The sequence below is a fragment of the Liolophura sinensis genome, chromosome 3, assembly GCF_032854445.1.
Source record: "Liolophura sinensis isolate JHLJ2023 chromosome 3, CUHK_Ljap_v2, whole genome shotgun sequence".
NCBI classification, from domain to species: domain Eukaryota; kingdom Metazoa; phylum Mollusca; class Polyplacophora; order Chitonida; family Chitonidae; genus Liolophura; species Liolophura sinensis.
In genome coordinates, this window is record NC_088297.1 from 14,208,337 (window position 1) to 14,215,401 (window position 7,065).

A 7,065-nucleotide genomic window follows, 5' to 3' on the forward strand; every position below is an offset into this window, starting at 1 on the left:
CTGACGGTAGACCGTGTCCACAATCCATAGTATCACTCATTATGGCTCATTAAGAGTTCGTTTCACAACGCTCTATCATGTAGCAACCACCACCATGCCAATTCGACGTATACATTCATCACGTGATCGACACCCCCATGTTTGAAACCAACAGTTTCAGTTCAAAACGACATATAGACAAGACGTCTTTGTCGCGTGTCGTGCAGTATCTCCAGTCTGGTTTAGAAGACGCCACTGGCGGAAACAATAGACGAATGAACTTCCTCTGTTTGATGCCCAGGAATTCACCTGCAGGACGAGAACGAGGTTAATGTCATATCAGTGGATGGTCGGTTATCTCCAATGTACTTCTGTGATCCCGAATGACCTAACATGAGCCATGAGGACTTTTTATTGGAACAGCAGAGAGATTATGTAGGAGAATCTCGAAAAATCTCAGTCCAAGGCGGACGTAAATGTGGAAACTTTCACACGTAAATTAATTCGGGCGAAATTGTACACAATGATGAATTCCTGAATTTGTGGGCTAACTGATAACTTAGTAGTCCTGTATTACAAGAGAACAATGGTCAGTCCAGCTTGGACCCGAGTCGCCATTGCGCAGGAATGGGTACAAGGTTGAGAATTACATGACCTTTATCAAATATATAAACCATTAAAGCCACTTTTGGAGAGAATTCCCCACATTTGTGACGTGAAGAGGGAAGACATTAAGCTAGATCTATACAGGAATGGATATATATATGAGAAGTTACATGTACTATAAATCGAAGAGTATGATTGTAAAGAAAATGAAAAAAGGTATGGCCAAAAAAATGGGTGAAAATGCCTTTTTGAGGCATATTTCGTATTTCTCTGTAGCCGCTATGTTTTCTGTTTGTGGTCGGAAATATTGAGAACTAACGTCATCAATAAATATATTGGAACGCGGCATCAGGCTTAGTGCCCTAAAATTCGGGCTTTCTCCACACCACCCACCACCATCACCCCCACCTCCACCCCACTCTCCCTCAACACAAAGTTGTATTAGCAGCTAATATCGTTGATGTCATCAGAATAGGCTACTTAATTTCCGGACTGACAGCTGTGGCTTTAAGAAATCTCTAAAGCTTTATGTACTTTTATACCGTAGGCCACATCATATAGTCCGCATTAAGAAATAAAAAACAATCGTTTCCTGCATACTTTAATTTTTACTCACAAGATGGAAGACAGGTAAAAACACTAACCTCTCATCTGAGCAGAAGGCCAAACGTGGCGAAGCTTAACTATTGAACCTGAGCTGCGTGGAGCTTACTTGACTGACTGCGTTGTTGGCTCGAAACCCGAAGTAGTGTTCGGCCCTAGAATCTGTGCTGTGTGCAAAATCCTACCCCCAGCCCCAAAGAAGTGTTGAATACTACCATTAAAGCGCGGTCTAACTAACATCCACCAATTAACCTGGGTGTTTGTTAAATTAAAGAATAAATGGCTTTATTGTTTAAGAAGCACAGTGTCTAATACTAGTAGATACCATGCATACGTCATATTTACGATGTTTGGAACACTGCTGTTCAGACACAATTGACTGGTCGATCAACGATATCGCAGGTTCGCTGTCAAAGTGTGTATTGGGGAATAATTTCCTTGTACAAAAGTCCTCACGTTGTGCACAGGTATTTGTCCTTGGGAGGTAAATGGTTTTCCTGATTCCTTTCTCGTGTCCTCGAAACTGAACACCTGGCGCAAAAATTCACGTTGTCAGCTGCCAGCAGCTGAGTCCAAAAGCGTCAATAACTTAACGTAACCTCGTGGTGAACTTTCAGATTAAAAAGGAAAGACTAACTTAGTTTTTATGATTCCTAAGACGATTACACATCTGCGTTGACAGAAATGCTTAATAATTAATCCGGGTCTAATTTTACTGTAGGATTTGTTATTCTTTATACAGCTGATTAAAAATTCAAAGTCCACGTTAGTTCTTTACGGGGACACCATATTACCTCCATACGAGATGCGGATTGAATTCTGACCTTTACTGGATAGTTTTATCACGCTAATTTAGATTAAAGTTAGATGCGTAACCGGTAACTCTAAACCCAACAAAACCATTCCTTTAAAGAATCGCGAAAAGAGACGAGTCAATAATTAAAGGACAACAAATGTTCTACTAAACATACGATACACGTGGAGTCATGACTTATTAATGAAAGAGATGTTAATTGCCCACGTGACTTTACAAAGGACTGACATAGCCTTTTGTGGTAACTCCATTATATATCCACGTGTGTGTGTTAGGAAAATGGGCACCCTACATGTACGTGCATGATACATGCCCATGACGAAAAGAGAGAGAAAACACTTCTTGTCATCTCTAAGCAGTATGATAATGAGATTTCCCATTAGATCTGAGATCTGAGATCTGAGATCTACTAATTCTTCCCAGCTTAGTACAGATACGTACTCTTCCATTCATTCCAATCTGGGACTCAGTCTTTCCAGGCGTGCTGTCCTCAAGATGCCAAAGCAGTACCGTACAAAAACATGTTTTCTGTAATCCTACAGTAATGCTGACTTCACACCACCTAACTATTGGTAAATAATAACGTCACAATCATCTCAAATGTACCTGGCGCCACGACCGTTAACCAAACTTTTCTAAGGGTCATTTTCAATTCGGCCGCACTCGGCATCGTCCGGAAAAAGATAAACTCGTGGAATGATTTGATTTAAACCAATGAGACGTACACCTCCAAAGGGCAACTGACACATTGTTTGGGAGTCTTAAGTTTTATTTGTGATTTTATAATGAATAAAAATAAATTATAATCAACTACTGTGAAAAGAAGAAATGGTCTTAATTTTGGGAAGAGCAGACGAGTCCACTAACTCATGAGTCTCATCATTCGAAAATGGCGGCTTGTGAAGTTCCGATGCTGTCCGAGTGGGTGCGTCGATTACATTGTGTTATTTGAGATGGTACGGTCTTTATTATTTCCACATAAGGTGGTGATATGAATTCAAACTTGCTTTAAGATCACGGCACACCTTTTTGTGGTGTGCAATGTTGGAACTTTAAGGACAGTGCATACAGCAGGACCGAATTCCAGGTTTGTGAATGTAACGATTAAGAGCAGATAATGTGGTAGATAAGCTGGAAACATGGCCAACCGATCTCAGAGCGGTTAATGTGGAAGCTAACCTGGGAACATGGCCAACCGATCCCAGAGCGGTTAATGTGGAAGCTAACCTGGGAACATGGCCAACCGATCTCAGAGTGGTTAATGTGGGAGCTAACCTGGGAACATGGCCAACCGATCTCAGAGCGGTTAATGTGGAAGCTAAGCTGGGAACATGGCCAACCGATCTCAGGGCGGTTAATGTGGAAGCTAACCTGGGAACATGGCCAACCGATCTCAGAGCGGTTAATGTGGAAGCTAACCTGGGAACATGGCCAACCGATCTCAGAGCGGTTAATGTGGAAGCTAACCTGGAAACATGGCCAACCGATCTCTGAGTGGTTAATGTGGAAGCTAACCTGGGAACATGGAAAACCGATCTCAGAGCGGTTAATGTGGAAGCTAACCTGGAAACATGGCCAACCGATCTCTGAGTGGTTAATGTGGAAGCTAACCTGGGAACATGGAAAACCGATCTCATAACGGTTAGTGTGGAAGGTAATCTGGAAACATGGCCAACCGATCTCAGAGCGGTTAATGTTGAAGCTAACCTGGGAGCATGGCCAACCGATCTCAGAGCGGTTAATGTGGAAGCTAACCTGGCAACATGGCCAACCGATCTCAGAGCGGTTAATGTGGAAGCTAAGCTGGGAACATGGCCAACCGATCTCAGAGCGGTTAATGTGGAAGCTAACCTGGGAACATGGCCAACCGATCCCAGAGCGGTTAATGTGGAAGCTAACCTGGGAACATGGCCAACCGATCTCAGAGTGGTTAATGTGGGAGCTAACCTGGGAACATGGCCAACCGATCTCAGAGCGGTTAATGTGGAAGTTAAGCTGGGAACATGGCCAACCGATCTCAGGGCGGTTAATGTGGAAGCTAACCTGGGAACATGGCCAACCGATCCCAGAGCGGTTAATGTGGAAGCTAACCTGGGAACATGGCCAACCGATCTCAGAGTGGTTAGTGTGGAAGCTAACCTGGAAACATGGCCAAACGATCTCTAAGTGGTTAATGTGGAAGCTAACCTGGGAATATGGAAAACTGATCTCATAACGGTTAGTGTGGAAGGTAATCTGGAAACATGGCCAACCGATCTCAGAGCGGTTAATGTGGAAGCTAACCTGGGAGCATGGCCAACCGATCTCAGCACGGTTAGTGTAGAAGCTATCCTGGGAACATGGCCAACCGATCCCATAGCGGTTAATATGGAAGCTAACCTGGGACATGGCCAACCTATCTCAGAGCGGTTCATGTGGGAGCCAACCTGGAAACATGGCCAACTGATCTCAGAGCGGTTAGTGTGGAAGCTAACCTGGGAACATGGCCAACCGGTCTCTGAGTGGTTAATGTGGAAGCTAACCTGGGAACATGGCCAACCGATCTCAGAGCGGTTAGTGTGGAAGCTAACCTGGGATCATGGCCAACCGATCCCATAGCGGTTAATGTGGCAGCTAACCTGGGAACATGGCCAACCGATCTCAGAGCGGTTTATGTGGAAGCTAACCTGGGAACATGGCCAACCGATCTCAGAGCGGTTAATGTGGAAGCTAACCTGGGAACATGGCCAACCGATCTCAGAGGGGATAATATGGAAGCTAACCTGGGAACATGGCCAACCGATCCCAGAGCGGTTAATGTGGAAGCTAACCTGGGAACATGACCAACCGATCTCAGAGCGGTTTATGTGGGAGCTAACCTGGGAACATGGCCAACCGATCTCAGAGCGGTTAATGTGGGAGCTAACCTTGACAATATGGCCAACCGATCCCAGAGGGGTTAATGTGGAAGCTAACCTGGGAACATGACCAATCGATCTCAGAGCGGTTAATGGGAAGTTAAGCTGGGAACATGACCAACCGATCTCAGAGCTAGGTCTGACATATATATCATTTATAGGTGCAGAGAAAGTTGAATATCTCACATGGAGAGGCACAGGTCCCTGTCTCCCTCCATTGTTTTAATGTGAGTGCATATTAAATGTAATTACAACACAGTATTTTTAGTAATTCTCCACCAGTGACTTCTATTGAATTACAAATACCACATTTTTTAACCTACTTCCGTTGAAGCCATGATACGTTTCACTGGTAATACGTCTGACCATTTGCCAATTATCAATCTGTCCTCACTACGATGTGGTCTTTCATTCAGATAAACACAAAGCTAGAAACGGGAACCTACAGTATGCAAAGGAACGTTAGTGTTGAAAAAGGTTGGGGGTTTGACCACTCACTCCAAAACGAAGTATACGAAAGGGAATGCGTATGGCATTTCCATATATTTATTTATTTATTTATTTATTTATTTATTTGATTGTTGTTTTACGCCATGCTCAAGAATATTTCACTTATACTACGGCGACCAGCATTATGGTGGGTGGAAACCGGGCTTTTCCATATATCGTCTTGTATAGTTTGTTTATTTAATCCATTTATATGACTGATATTTTATGCCATACTTAAGAATATTTCACTTATACTATAGCAGCCAGCATTATGGTGGGAGGAAACCGGGCTGTACAATTTGTTACATGCTCTATAAAATGTGATAATTTCAATCTGCGTCGCACGTTTCCTATTAAAATTCAAGTGTGTCAAGAATACTTCATCAAACGCCTTCGCTCTGAATTTCTTAAATTCTCTAATGAGTGTACAACCCCTAGTCCCAGGTTAAGCTGAATTCGATGGTTGTGTGTTTCCCCACATAAGTGAAATATTTTTGAGTACGACATAAAACACCAAACAAATAAATAAATGATTCATACAGAATATATCCCCTACTTTTTAATAGTTCAGCGAGACCGCCATAGTCAGTCGATCAGTGTAAATATATAAGACTTAGGCCTACAGCCCGAAGAGTATAACAGGAGTAGTAACGACAGTGTGATAGACGCAAGGCATAAGGAGTAAAACCAGAACACTGACGACAATGTGATAGGCGCGCAGCATAGTGAGTAAAACTCGAGAGGGGACCACAATGTGACAGGCGCACAGCAGAGGGAGTAAAACCAGAGAAGGGACTACAATGTATAGACCCACAACATAGGGAGAAAAACCAGAGAAGTGACGACAGTCTGACAGGCGTAAACTACAGTGAGGAAAACCAGAGCAGTGATGACAGTGTGATAGACGCACAGCATAGAGAGTAACACCAGAGCAGCGATGACAGTGTGATAGACGCACAGCATAGAGAGTAACAGCACAGCAGCGATGACAGTGTGATAGACGCACAGCATAGAGAGTAACACCAGAGCAGCGACGATTGTGTGATAAACGTACAGCATAGAGAGTAAAACCAGAGCAGCGATACTTGACAAATGGTCACATGTAATCGGTGAAATACGGCCTCCTGTCAGTTTACCTGAGTTAAGGTTTAATTCTAAAAAGTCATATAAATGCTTCTGTAGTAACAAGTTACACGCATCCTAGCATGTCTAACGTACAAACACATTAAAACAATGCAGTGTATCAGACAACTACCAAACAGCCCACCAAGTTCATTCAGAGTAGCAGAGCATTTTCTGGTATCTCCGCTGGCTGATTTACCGCTTAAGGGTCGGGGATCACGTGTCACCTGAGGGCAGGAGATCACATACTCCGGTCCCTCAGCTGAAGCTATGCATCGGTGTCAAGCCCAACACTCATGCTACACATACACGAGAGTAAATCAGTTCAACTGGATCTATGTGTTTAAACCTTCAGCATAGATATACTCACTCGAAAGTTACTATAAAAAGTATTCTTTAAAGACCATAACTATGCGCAAAGCTAATGTAAAGGTCATATAACTAAAGCACAAAAGCATATATCAAGCCCGTAGGCCGGCATCATGGCCAAAATGATGACGTCATGCCGTTATTTTATACATGAATCAAGGTTTCTAGCAACCTGCGGATGCCCGT